Source organism: Galeopterus variegatus, unplaced genomic scaffold, assembly GCF_000696425.1.
Source record: "Galeopterus variegatus unplaced genomic scaffold, G_variegatus-3.0.2 Scaffold6460, whole genome shotgun sequence".
NCBI lineage: Eukaryota > Metazoa > Chordata > Mammalia > Dermoptera > Cynocephalidae > Galeopterus > Galeopterus variegatus.
Window position 1 is genome coordinate 49,397 of NW_007732571.1, and position 10,916 is coordinate 60,312.

The 10,916-nt window shown below is 36.9% G+C and overlaps 1 long non-coding RNA gene across 1 annotated transcript; it reads left to right on the forward strand.

Annotated features, from left to right (window-relative positions):
* Positions 1-4,275: 4,275 nt before the first annotated feature.
* Positions 4,276-6,793, forward strand: LOC103606308. The gene is made up of 3 exons (XR_551869.1): positions 4,276-4,390; positions 5,929-6,037; positions 6,669-6,793. It is a non-coding gene; the product is annotated as an uncharacterized LOC103606308 (long non-coding RNA).
* The last annotated feature ends 4,123 nt before the right edge of the window (positions 6,794-10,916 follow it).

The window sequence follows — 10,916 nt, forward strand, 5'->3', positions numbered from 1 at the left end:
AATCTTCCATAACCTCCTCATTCCTAAGCACAATGGACAATTTACAGTCTTGGTTTAACTTATACGCTGAAACATTTAACAATATGAATACTCTTTTTGGTAGAAACCATTGTCACTTGGCCTCCTTAGGGTCTTAATTTCCCACCATTTCGATGGACTGTCTGTCCTTGGTTCTGTGTCAGTTCTTCCCACCGGATCTCCCTTCTAGTTATCCTATTATTCATGTTCGTGTGCTAAGCTGTCTTGTGCTCTCACTCTGTGACAGCCCTGGGAAATGCACACTCACTTTCATGGCTTCAGCTATTCCCATGTCCATCATCATACTTCTAATTTAGTTCCATTACCATAATTACAATTTAAAAAAATAACCATATTCCTTAAAAAACCATACACCTTTTGAAATTCTTATACTCCCACTGAGTAGTATAATTCCAGATGCACAGTGGGGGTTTGCATTAGGCCTTTTCTGTTGCTTATAACAGAATACCTGAAACTGAGAAATTTATAAGAAAATAAAATTTATTTCTAATACTTTTGAAGGCTGGGAAGTTCACAGTCCGGAAGGCTGTGGGCCTTCATCTTGCTAGTGATGCTACAGCAAAGCAGTGTGTCGCATGGTGAGAATAGAATAAGCAAGAGAGAGCTAACCTTCTTATTTACCCTCCTTTTAAAGCCATCAGACCACACCAATGACAACCCATTAAACCATCAACTCATTACTCCATGAGTTAATCAATGTTTTCACAAGGGCTCAGTCCTCACTATCCAATCACCTCTTAAAGGCCTCGCCTTTCAAATACCATAGTTGGATTTCCCACCCTCTTAACACTGTTACAATAAGGATCAAGTTCCTGATACATGAACTTTTGCTGGACAAATTTGACCTATAGCAGGGCTCAATAAGAGTTTCTGACTAAATAATATATAAATAGATCATTTCCTTACATTTTTTTTTGCTAAAATCTTAGTGAAATCTTATTATCCCAAGCCCATCTACTGATCACTTCTCGAAGCTACAGACTGTAATCTTTGAAGCTTTCAAGTGTTAGAAATTGTCTTCTTGGAGTCAATTTACAATGGATTAATCACAAACACATCACTACTAGTAGGAACTCTAAGTGCAAGGATAAATGCCATCTAATTAAATAACCCAAATATCTTTAAAAATTCAATTTTTCCAGCAGGAGTACTTAGTTAAAACTCTTCAAAATGTGGGCCACAAGCCAATTTAGCATGTCAGGATTTTACACCTTAATTGTACTCAGTGCTTAAAAAGAAAGTCTCAGGCCTTTTTCCGACAGCTGTTAGCTGATGGAGGAGTCATATGGATATCATTAGCGTTGTTGAAATGGTGTCTCTTGCAGCACTAAATGGTATCCAACTTTATGACTTCCAGACACTTTTTTATTGTTTTCCCCACAGGAAACATTATACATATCAAAATAAATACTCTGCCTTCCACATCTGACTGTTAACTGGGAAAAGTGTAGATTTACAACAATTGTCTCAACAATTGTTTCTTAATTATTTACCTGCTTTGTGTGATTTAGCTTTGCGCTTACTTTTTTTTTTACTTGAGAAACAAGGTTCAGTGCAATCTCTTCTTGGCTTTCTAAAAGAGCAGGAAGATAGGTAAATCAAAAAATGCTCTGTAGTTGATGTGTTCAACATAATGGGTGAACATTTACTAGTGTTCCTTAAGTGTATAAGACACAGGATTCACTCTGGAGAATAAAAAGCGAATAGAATCCTTTTTCCTAAATATATCTGGAGTCTACTTGCTTTACTCTGTTTCTAATGACACTTGTTCTGTCCAGATCAATTTAATTTCCTGATTAGAGAAGTGCCGTAGCCTGCTAGACTCGTCTTCTCACCAATCTTGTTCTCTTGCAATCAATCCATTATCCAATTATCACAGTGTCCTCCTTAGAATATTCCAGAAGTTCTTAAGATAAAGAGCCCAGTCCACAACCTGAACTCTGAGCCCTTGTAGGATCTGGTTCCTGCTTTCTTCTCCAGACTCTCTCCCTCTTCTGAAAGTTCCACAATGTTGGCCTTTTTTTTCAGATGCACATTATTTCCAAGTCCTTTCACACCTTTATTCCTTGTTCTTCTTTTTCCTTAGAACCTTCTCCTCACTTCACTCCTACCAGCTTGTTGAACTCCTACTTATTTTTTATGTTTTAGCTTAACTACCACGTGCTTCGAGAATCCTTCCCTGTCTCCTCAAAAAAGATTAGGCCACTCTGTTATTTGCTTTAGTTATTAGCACTGTAACAATCCAGACAACTAGAAAGAAGTGAGTTTTAAAAAGGCAGCATGGGGCCGAGCCCGTGGCGCACTCGGGAGAGCGGGTTCGGATCCTATATGGGGATGACCAGTGCGCTCACAGCGCTCACTGGCTGAGTGCGGTGTGGCCGGTCTCAAAAAGGACAAAAAAAAAAAAAGGCAGCATGGGGCCGAGCCCGTGGCGCACTCGGGAGAGCGGGTTCGGCTGCTATATGGGGATGACCAGTGCGCTCACAGCGCTCACTGGCTGAGTGCGGTGTGGCCGGTCTCAAAAAGGACAAAAAAAAAAAAAGGCAGCATGGATTTGAACATTAATATGAGGGTTACCCACTATAAATGTTCTTTTTAAAAATCATCAACATCTAGAAATTAGTTGAAATAACATATAAGCAAATACTTTTAAACACCTAAAACTTATTGATTCTCATAATTTCAGATAAATTTTTTTCTAAACTCAATTATACATTTACGTCTTTTTAGATAAGTCATATTGGACAAAATAATTGCTTCAGTAACATGGGGCTATTATGATGAATATGAACTGTTGTGTGGAACTATAATAGTAATTGTTGGTAGGATATCTCAGAGAGTCTCCAGAACTCGTACCCTTCTTCCCTGACAAGTTCTTAAAATATCGAGGAAGAGAGCACAGCCATGGAAGAAGGGCCAAAACATCAACTGTATGACTGGTCATTGCTAAAGTATTTGACGTTGCTTTGTGTGAGAGCTAATTGGACCTCCTGCCAAAACCTCACTCTCCTTCTGAATAGAGGTTTCTCTGGAACTTTGATGCTTCTGGTCGAAAAGACACTATCTGAGAAAAAAAGGCAGAGCAGAGCCCAACAAGGTAATTTATTCTTTCTCAATTTCTCAGTAGATAACCCTTGGGAGACAATTTTCCACGTATCTGCATGGCCAGGGCCTCCTCAACAAAGAAAGTCTTTGAATAGCAAATAATCTTGGAAGCTAGAGATAATGTGTCTCTCCAGAGAGATTTAAATACATACCTCCCCAGAAATATCCCAGGGTAATAATTATAATGCCCTCCCTTTCCCCTTCCCAGAGACATTTATTCCAGGATGAGTTCTCTCTCTTTCTCTCTCTCTCCCAAAAAGGGTTTACGTGCTGTCAGTCCCATAGAAACCCAAGGTCTCCTAATGTCAGGGTCCCCTCCTGTGATGCAGTCCTCTGTACTCCCAGGTAACACTCAGCCTTTATCACGTTGCACTTTGGGAACCGAGGCAAGGTGCAGCTCTGGCTGCTCTTTTTCCTGTAAAAATCGGTCTGTTTTTCTGATCCAGGGATTTTCTTTCTGTCATAGTTTCTGATTTAAAAATAATTATCTAAATTCTCTAATGATGGGAGAGAGTAAAAAGACAAGAGAGACATGTAAGGTACTCTGGGATAATTCCTCTTTCTGGAAATCAGTAACTGGCAAAAGGTGTTTCCCCATTTCCAACAGTAATGATGATGATGATACAGAAAAGAAAAAGAACAGCAACACAGTATTTACTCTTCATTAAATGCTTGCTACAGTCTCTGTACGGAGAACCTTACTGCTATCTCACTTAACCTCTAGCACATCTATGGGAGAAGTACTTTTATCACAACCATTTTATACAAGAAGAAATTAAAGTTCAAAAAGGTTAAGAAACTTGTCCCAAGTCATGCTAACGTGTGTAGAAAACTAAATGAAGGCCCAGGGCTGCCTGAGGAAGAATCTATGTTCTTTTCTACTAAGTAATAATGAAAGCACCATAAGGACCGAGATTGTTTCAGTCTTGCTTACCAATGAATTTTCATGGCCCACCACAGTCCCAGACCCTCAAAGTCTGTTGCCTCTCCACAGGGTGGCTCACAACATGGCAGCTTGCTTTCCTCGGAGCAAGTGAACGAGAAGGTGAGAGAGGCTGCCCAACATGGATGCCTTGACCATGTTGTAACCTATTCTTGGAAGTCACTTCCCACCGTTTCTGCTGAATTTTACTTGTTAGAAGCCAGTCTCTAGGTCCAGCCCGCAGTTAATGGAATGGGATTGATCACACAGGATATAAATACAAGGAAGCAGGATCCTTCGCAGCCATTTCAGAAGCTACCACAGGTGGTGAGATCTCTCCTGCCCATTACTGACAGGATACTGGGTTCAGCTGCAAAGCATAAGGCACCATCGCTCCTGGTTTATTCTTCTTTACTCTGCTGGAGAGAGGCAGAGGTGCACCTGTCACCTCTGGGCAGTTCTCTGCTCTTCCACTTTCATAAGAGACACAGAAACCCCCTATTTTACTGCTTTACCTGTTCTCTCCTTTGTGGCGTCCTTCTTAGTACCCTAAAAATTAATTGCTCAGAAGAAAACAAATTATGAGTACACAAAAATCCTTGGATTTATTTTAGCTAAATCATTCTCCCACATGACATATTTCTGAATCCCTTCTTTAAAGACTTGAAGATATTCAATGATTAACCAGTAGTACTTGAGCAAGCCATAGTACTTTTATTCTTTCATTTAATGGAAACTGATCCAGAGTAGAACTACGTATATTGGTGTGGAGCGTGTGTATGCTTGCATGGGTGCTTGTATGTGTGTGAAATAGCTTAGGACAGCAATCTACATGACATTACACCACAAATTTTGCCTAGTTGGAGATCTCTAACATGGTCCTTCACCTGAAAATAGGAAATTCAGCCTGATTTTGTTTTTCAAACACTTCATTTTTTTCAGAATATACATTTTATAATGAATGTTGGTATTTTCTTAAGACCAGGACATAATTTGTNTTTCAGAATATACATTTTATAATGAATGTTGGTATTTTCTTAAGACCAGGACATAATTTGTTTTGAATTTCATTTCTCTTTTTTTTGTATCCAGTTATAAAGCTGCCCTTTATCCAACAAAAATAATAAAAGTGAAATAAGATAAAATTAAAAAACACTCAGTGGAGAACTGTATTTTAGCTTTGTTCAAGTTTGCTTGTTTCTTTGCTTGCTTGCTTTGAAATGAGAGCACATACCTTGGTCAAACAGAAAATGGATAATTCTGGGCACCAATTTGTTTTGGTTTTGAATAAATTAGCAAAATACAGGGTTGCACCCTAAAAAAACTGAAGTATTTGAGAGAAGTTCTAAATTAACACAGGCCTCTAGTTCTATGTGCAGCAAGGGAAAAACCTGCCAATCAGCCTGAGTCCCTGGTATACCATGAGCAAAACTCATCAGAAGCAAAAAGGCAGGAGGAGAGTCAAGGAAGTCGGATTGGTTCAATAGCAGCCAGCCTCTCTTTTCAAAAGAAAACAGAATAAATTTTGGAGTTGTTATTCAGTAAGTTTGGGCATCTAAATTCATGTATAACTAAGTATTTTTTCTTTTATTTTTCAGTGGTTTCTGGGTTATTTTCCAGACATAGGATACTTCAAAAATGCTTAGAATTTAATTATTCCAAACATCTTTCTTCTGAATGTCAATGACTTTAAGAGGAAATGGGGTTTCATAACCATTTTAATTGCATTTATTTTCAGAGATTAATCTGATAAGTAGGATAAAATGCTAACAACTTCAAAATACAAAAGGATAACAATTTTTCAATAGTCATTTAATAAAACTTAACCACTTATTCTATATAAATTATTATGCTTGGCGTAGGAATAAGAAAGATCCACTTTTAAGAAGCTCACAGTCCAGCTGGGGCAAGAAATACACACGTACAACTCTACCGCAAGAAACTTCTGTTCTTCGGAAAAAAAGTCAAGTAGTAAGTTTTTACTTCTATCATAGGTAAATTTCAAATTGAGACCTATGAAAAATATGACTTTTAAATCTATTTGGTCTTAACAAAATTTTTATTAAAATTAAGTGACTCTGAAAACTTAAAACTCTTTATGTATTATGTATTAATATGTTTTTGCGACTGTTATCCTTGGAATAAATAGGGCTTGGGGGAAACTTCCACCGGCTACCAAATAGAATGAGAAAGAACAATATGGGAAAAGTGACTGGTGATTGGCTGGTGCTCTAGTGTCAGTCTATATATAAATGGCAGGCTGGCCTGTCGGCCAAATTTAGCCAGCCATATGTAGAAATCAGCTGCAAATGTAGGAAACTGAACTCCTCACCTAAATGTTTTCCATCTGTGGCACTTAAAATTTTTCATCTCAGTGTCAAAAAAGAAAGGCAATTCCAGGAAATATAGTAATATGCCTCCTGGTAGGATTTAAATATCAAGCAGCTTCACCTAACAAATAAGACAAGAAAAAGCAAAAATGACCTCTAGGTAGTCAAAACAGTGTCACTTACTCATAGAAGAGTCCCTCAAGCCTTCACTCAGAAAATAGGTATTTTTATTTTACATGCACTTTTGACAGGTTTGGAAATCCAATTTTCAGATTTACAATCTTCACAAGAGGAGCGATGCTTTGCACACTGCCCATTTTTCATGATGATTGCCCTAAAAAATGAAACCGAAGAGCAAAGGAGGAACTGGGGAACCTACAAAAGCCACAAAAAACAAGACCTGTGTGACTTCTTATGCCACACATCTCAGTAGATCTGGGGTCACCAAACAAGCAGAGATCCTATTTCTGAGAAAAAATAAAATAAAACTTCAAATAATTGAAATAATATCTTTTGTAGTTTGGTTATTTAAAGACACCAATTCCCAATTATTCAGACAACTGGTTGTTTCAAATGACACATTCCTTGAGGTTTTTGCTCAGCAGAAATGTTTTGAAATTTACCAATACTGTGTAAAGCTTGGATTTAAATAAATAAGGAAAATTGTATTAGTTTTTGCTCCAAAACATGCTTACCTGCTCAGGTATATTTTGCAAAGACCAACATTTATCAGTCAAAGCTATGAACTTTGCTCCATTCTTAATGTGTCTTTTTCAGTAAATGCTACTTTTTCAAAATGGTTTTCTCCTAGAATTTAATCTAAAAAAGGTTCTTGTGATTCACAGCAAGTGAAGGAGTCCTTGGTTATGATATCGCCACTCCCATTATTTAAATGAAATCTTTAGAGCTAAGCCACAACTGAATGCAACACTCAGTATGGAGAGAAAGTCCTCTACTGACCCTTGGGTTTCTGTCAGTTCTAATCTTTACAGATTTCTAGGCTTCTCTTTTCAAAAGAAAACAGAATAAATTTTGGAGTTGTTATTCAGTAAGTTTGGGCATCTAAATTCATGTATAACTAAGTATTTTTTCTTTTATTTTTCAGTGGTTTCTGGGTTATTTTCCAGACATAGGATACTTCAAAAATGCTTAGAATTTAATTATTCCAAACATCTTTCTTCTGAATGTCAATGACTTTAAGAGGAAATGGGGTTTCATAACCATTTTAATTGCATTTATTTTCAGAGATTAATCTGATAAGTAGGATAAAATGCTAACAACTTCAAAATACAAAAGGATAACAATTTTTCAATAGTCATTTAATAAAACTTAACCACTTATTCTATATAAATTATTATGCTTGGCGTAGGAATAAGAAAGATCCACTTTTAAGAAGCTCACAGTCCAGCTGGGGCAAGAAATACACACGTACAACTCTACCGCAAGAAACTTCTGTTCTTCGGAAAAAAAGTCAAGTAGTAAGTTTTTACTTCTATCATAGGTAAATTTCAAATTGAGACCTATGAAAAATATGACTTTTAAATCTATTTGGTCTTAACAAAATTTTTATTAAAATTAAGTGACTCTGAAAACTTAAAACTCTTTATGTATTATGTATTAATATGTTTTTGCGACTGTTATCCTTGGAATAAATAGGGCTTGGGGGAAACTTCCACCGGCTACCAAATAGAATGAGAAAGAACAATATGGGAAAAGTGACTGGTGATTGGCTGGTGCTCTAGTGTCAGTCTATATATAAATGGCAGGCTGGCCTGTCGGCCAAATTTAGCCAGCCATATGTAGAAATCAGCTGCAAATGTAGGAAACTGAACTCCTCACCTAAATGTTTTCCATCTGTGGCACTTAAAATTTTTCATCTCAGTGTCAAAAAAGAAAGGCAATTCCAGGAAATATAGTAATATGCCTCCTGGTAGGATTTAAATATCAAGCAGCTTCACCTAACAAATAAGACAAGAAAAAGCAAAAATGACCTCTAGGTAGTCAAAACAGTGTCACTTACTCATAGAAGAGTCCCTCAAGCCTTCACTCAGAAAATAGGTATTTTTATTTTACATGCACTTTTGACAGGTTTGGAAATCCAATAGTGCTTGAAGAGTGGGACTGACTGACTGACTGAAATCCAGGACTTCTCCATCCTCCACTGGATGGCCTTATTTATCTCTTTTATTAATTCCTTTACCACATTCTTAATACACCAATGTCATCCCTGAGCAAACCAAGACCTTCCCCTCTCACAGTCTACCTTATTTGACGTGTTTTCATTCTGACTAGAACTCTCCTCTTTAGTGTGTGCTCTTCTCCCACCATAACCTGTTGTTGTAACAGATTACTTTTAACAAGCCACATAGAAGAGCCTGGTGAATAATTTTATTTCAGGAGCCTTTTAGTAATGCTTACACCCATTTTTGTAAGCATATACCTACTCTTCATCTTCCTAAAATTGAATAAGTACCTTCCTGGGAAAAATTCCAGCATGATTTATATTTGATAACTATTCCAGAATGATAAAAAGCTGTTGGATGCAAGGGAACTCATTCCCAGAGGTCTCAGTCGATAATAGAGAGACTAATCTGCACAGATGGGATTATATGGAAAAGCAAAACTGAAATATTGAGATGCTGGTGGTGATGGTGGTGGTAGTATTAGAAGCTGAGACCCGACTTTACTATTTTTTCATTTCAATAGGCAATTTCTTCAGATAAGTTTATTTTCAAAGCACATGAACAGATTCACAAAGGGTCTTATAAAGGAAAACACTCTTCAAGCTGTATAAAAGAAGCATACTTGCTTAAGCAGAGATTTCTCAGAAAAAAAGAGGGCAGAGAAAAAGCTCTGAAATTTCCTGGTCCCTGAGGCATACCTGTGGTTGTTTTCCCCAGTCCCTAAGAGTGCACACATAAAGGGCACCACCAACCAAGTTTGAGCCTTTTTTCTCTGGGTGAGCCAAGCACTAGATCTAGTATAACTCAGTCTTTTGAGAAAGCAAGCAAAATTTTGTTTCTTCTTGTTACTAACATTCACCCAGTGATACTTATTGCCTCAAGGAGGAGTGCAGATCGGCCTAGAACAAAGGGGTCATAGTAATTTCTAAATATTTTTGCATGTATAGAAAAAGGACAAATTGAAATTCAGAGCACATTTTATTAGCAAGAGCCTGGCTTTAATAGAGTAAAGGATTTTTGAAATTCTCAAAACGTGGCTTTGCATATTACAAGAAAATTCTAAGGGAGTTATAGTTTTGAGCGAGGAAGAAATTGTGATGATAGAGGAACAGTTTTCCCAACCTCAAGCAAGGTGATGAGAATTTAAGACGGTCTTTATTCGGAATGGAGGGGCAATTGGAGAGGATTGGGAAAAAAGAGCCAGAGAATTCAGAAACAACTTGGGAGTTATATTAATACCCCATATGTGTTCTTCCTAGCTGCAACCTTGGTTGAAAGTTTAATAAAAATTTTTAAATGGAGATGTGAAAGCAAAATTCTCTCTTATCAGTATAAATGGTGCCTCATCCATTAGTTTGAATTCAATAAAAGTGACAAAAAGCAAGTTCCCCAAATACACCCTATCTTGTGACTCTATTTATTAATATTTAAATGTAAATTTAAATATAATTTATATTTATTTACATTTAATACATAATTCAGTATATGTTACTATATAATTATATATACCATATTTTATTATAGTATATAGATATGTAATAATTACATGTTATTATATAATTATTACATATAATTATACCCATCTATATACATTTAATCTCCTATTAGATAGTGTATTTTCATTTGGGGTGATAGAAACAAGGGAACAATTTAGCAAAACAGTGTCTAAAGCCCAGAGGACATATTCTGTGAAAGTTTTCCAGGGACAGTTACATATATTGGTTTTCTATTGCTGCTGTAACAAATTACCTCGAACTTAATGCCTTAGAACAACACAAATTTATTATCTTACAGTTCTGGAGGTCAGAAGCCCTGAAGGCAAGGGATCAGCAGGGCCACATTCCTTCTAAAGGCTTCAGGGAGGAATCTGTTTCTTTACCTTTTCCAGCTCCTAGAGGCCGCCTGCATTCCTTGGCTCATGGATTTCTCCTTCAGCTTCAAGCCAGATGCTTAGCATCTTTAAGTCCTTGTTTCACCGTTTGTCCTCTGCTTCCGTTGTCATATCTCCTACTCTGAATCAGACCCTCTTGTCTCCCCCTTGCAAGAACTCTTGTGATTATACAGGCTCACTCACATAATCTAGGATCATCTTCCAATATCAAGATTTTTAAAGTCTAAACAATTGCTTTTTCAATGTAAATTCACAGGTTTGGGATGAGAGTATGGGCATATACCACACTATGCTTGAGAGCGTAATACATAAGCCTAATTAAATTTGAATCAAGGGCATAGATTCAGTATTTCACAACAAAGGCTTACTGTCCTTATAGAGAACGTGAGACTTTTGGAAGCCCAATTAAATTCTACTTTAATTCTGATACCATTTTCTGTTCTCAT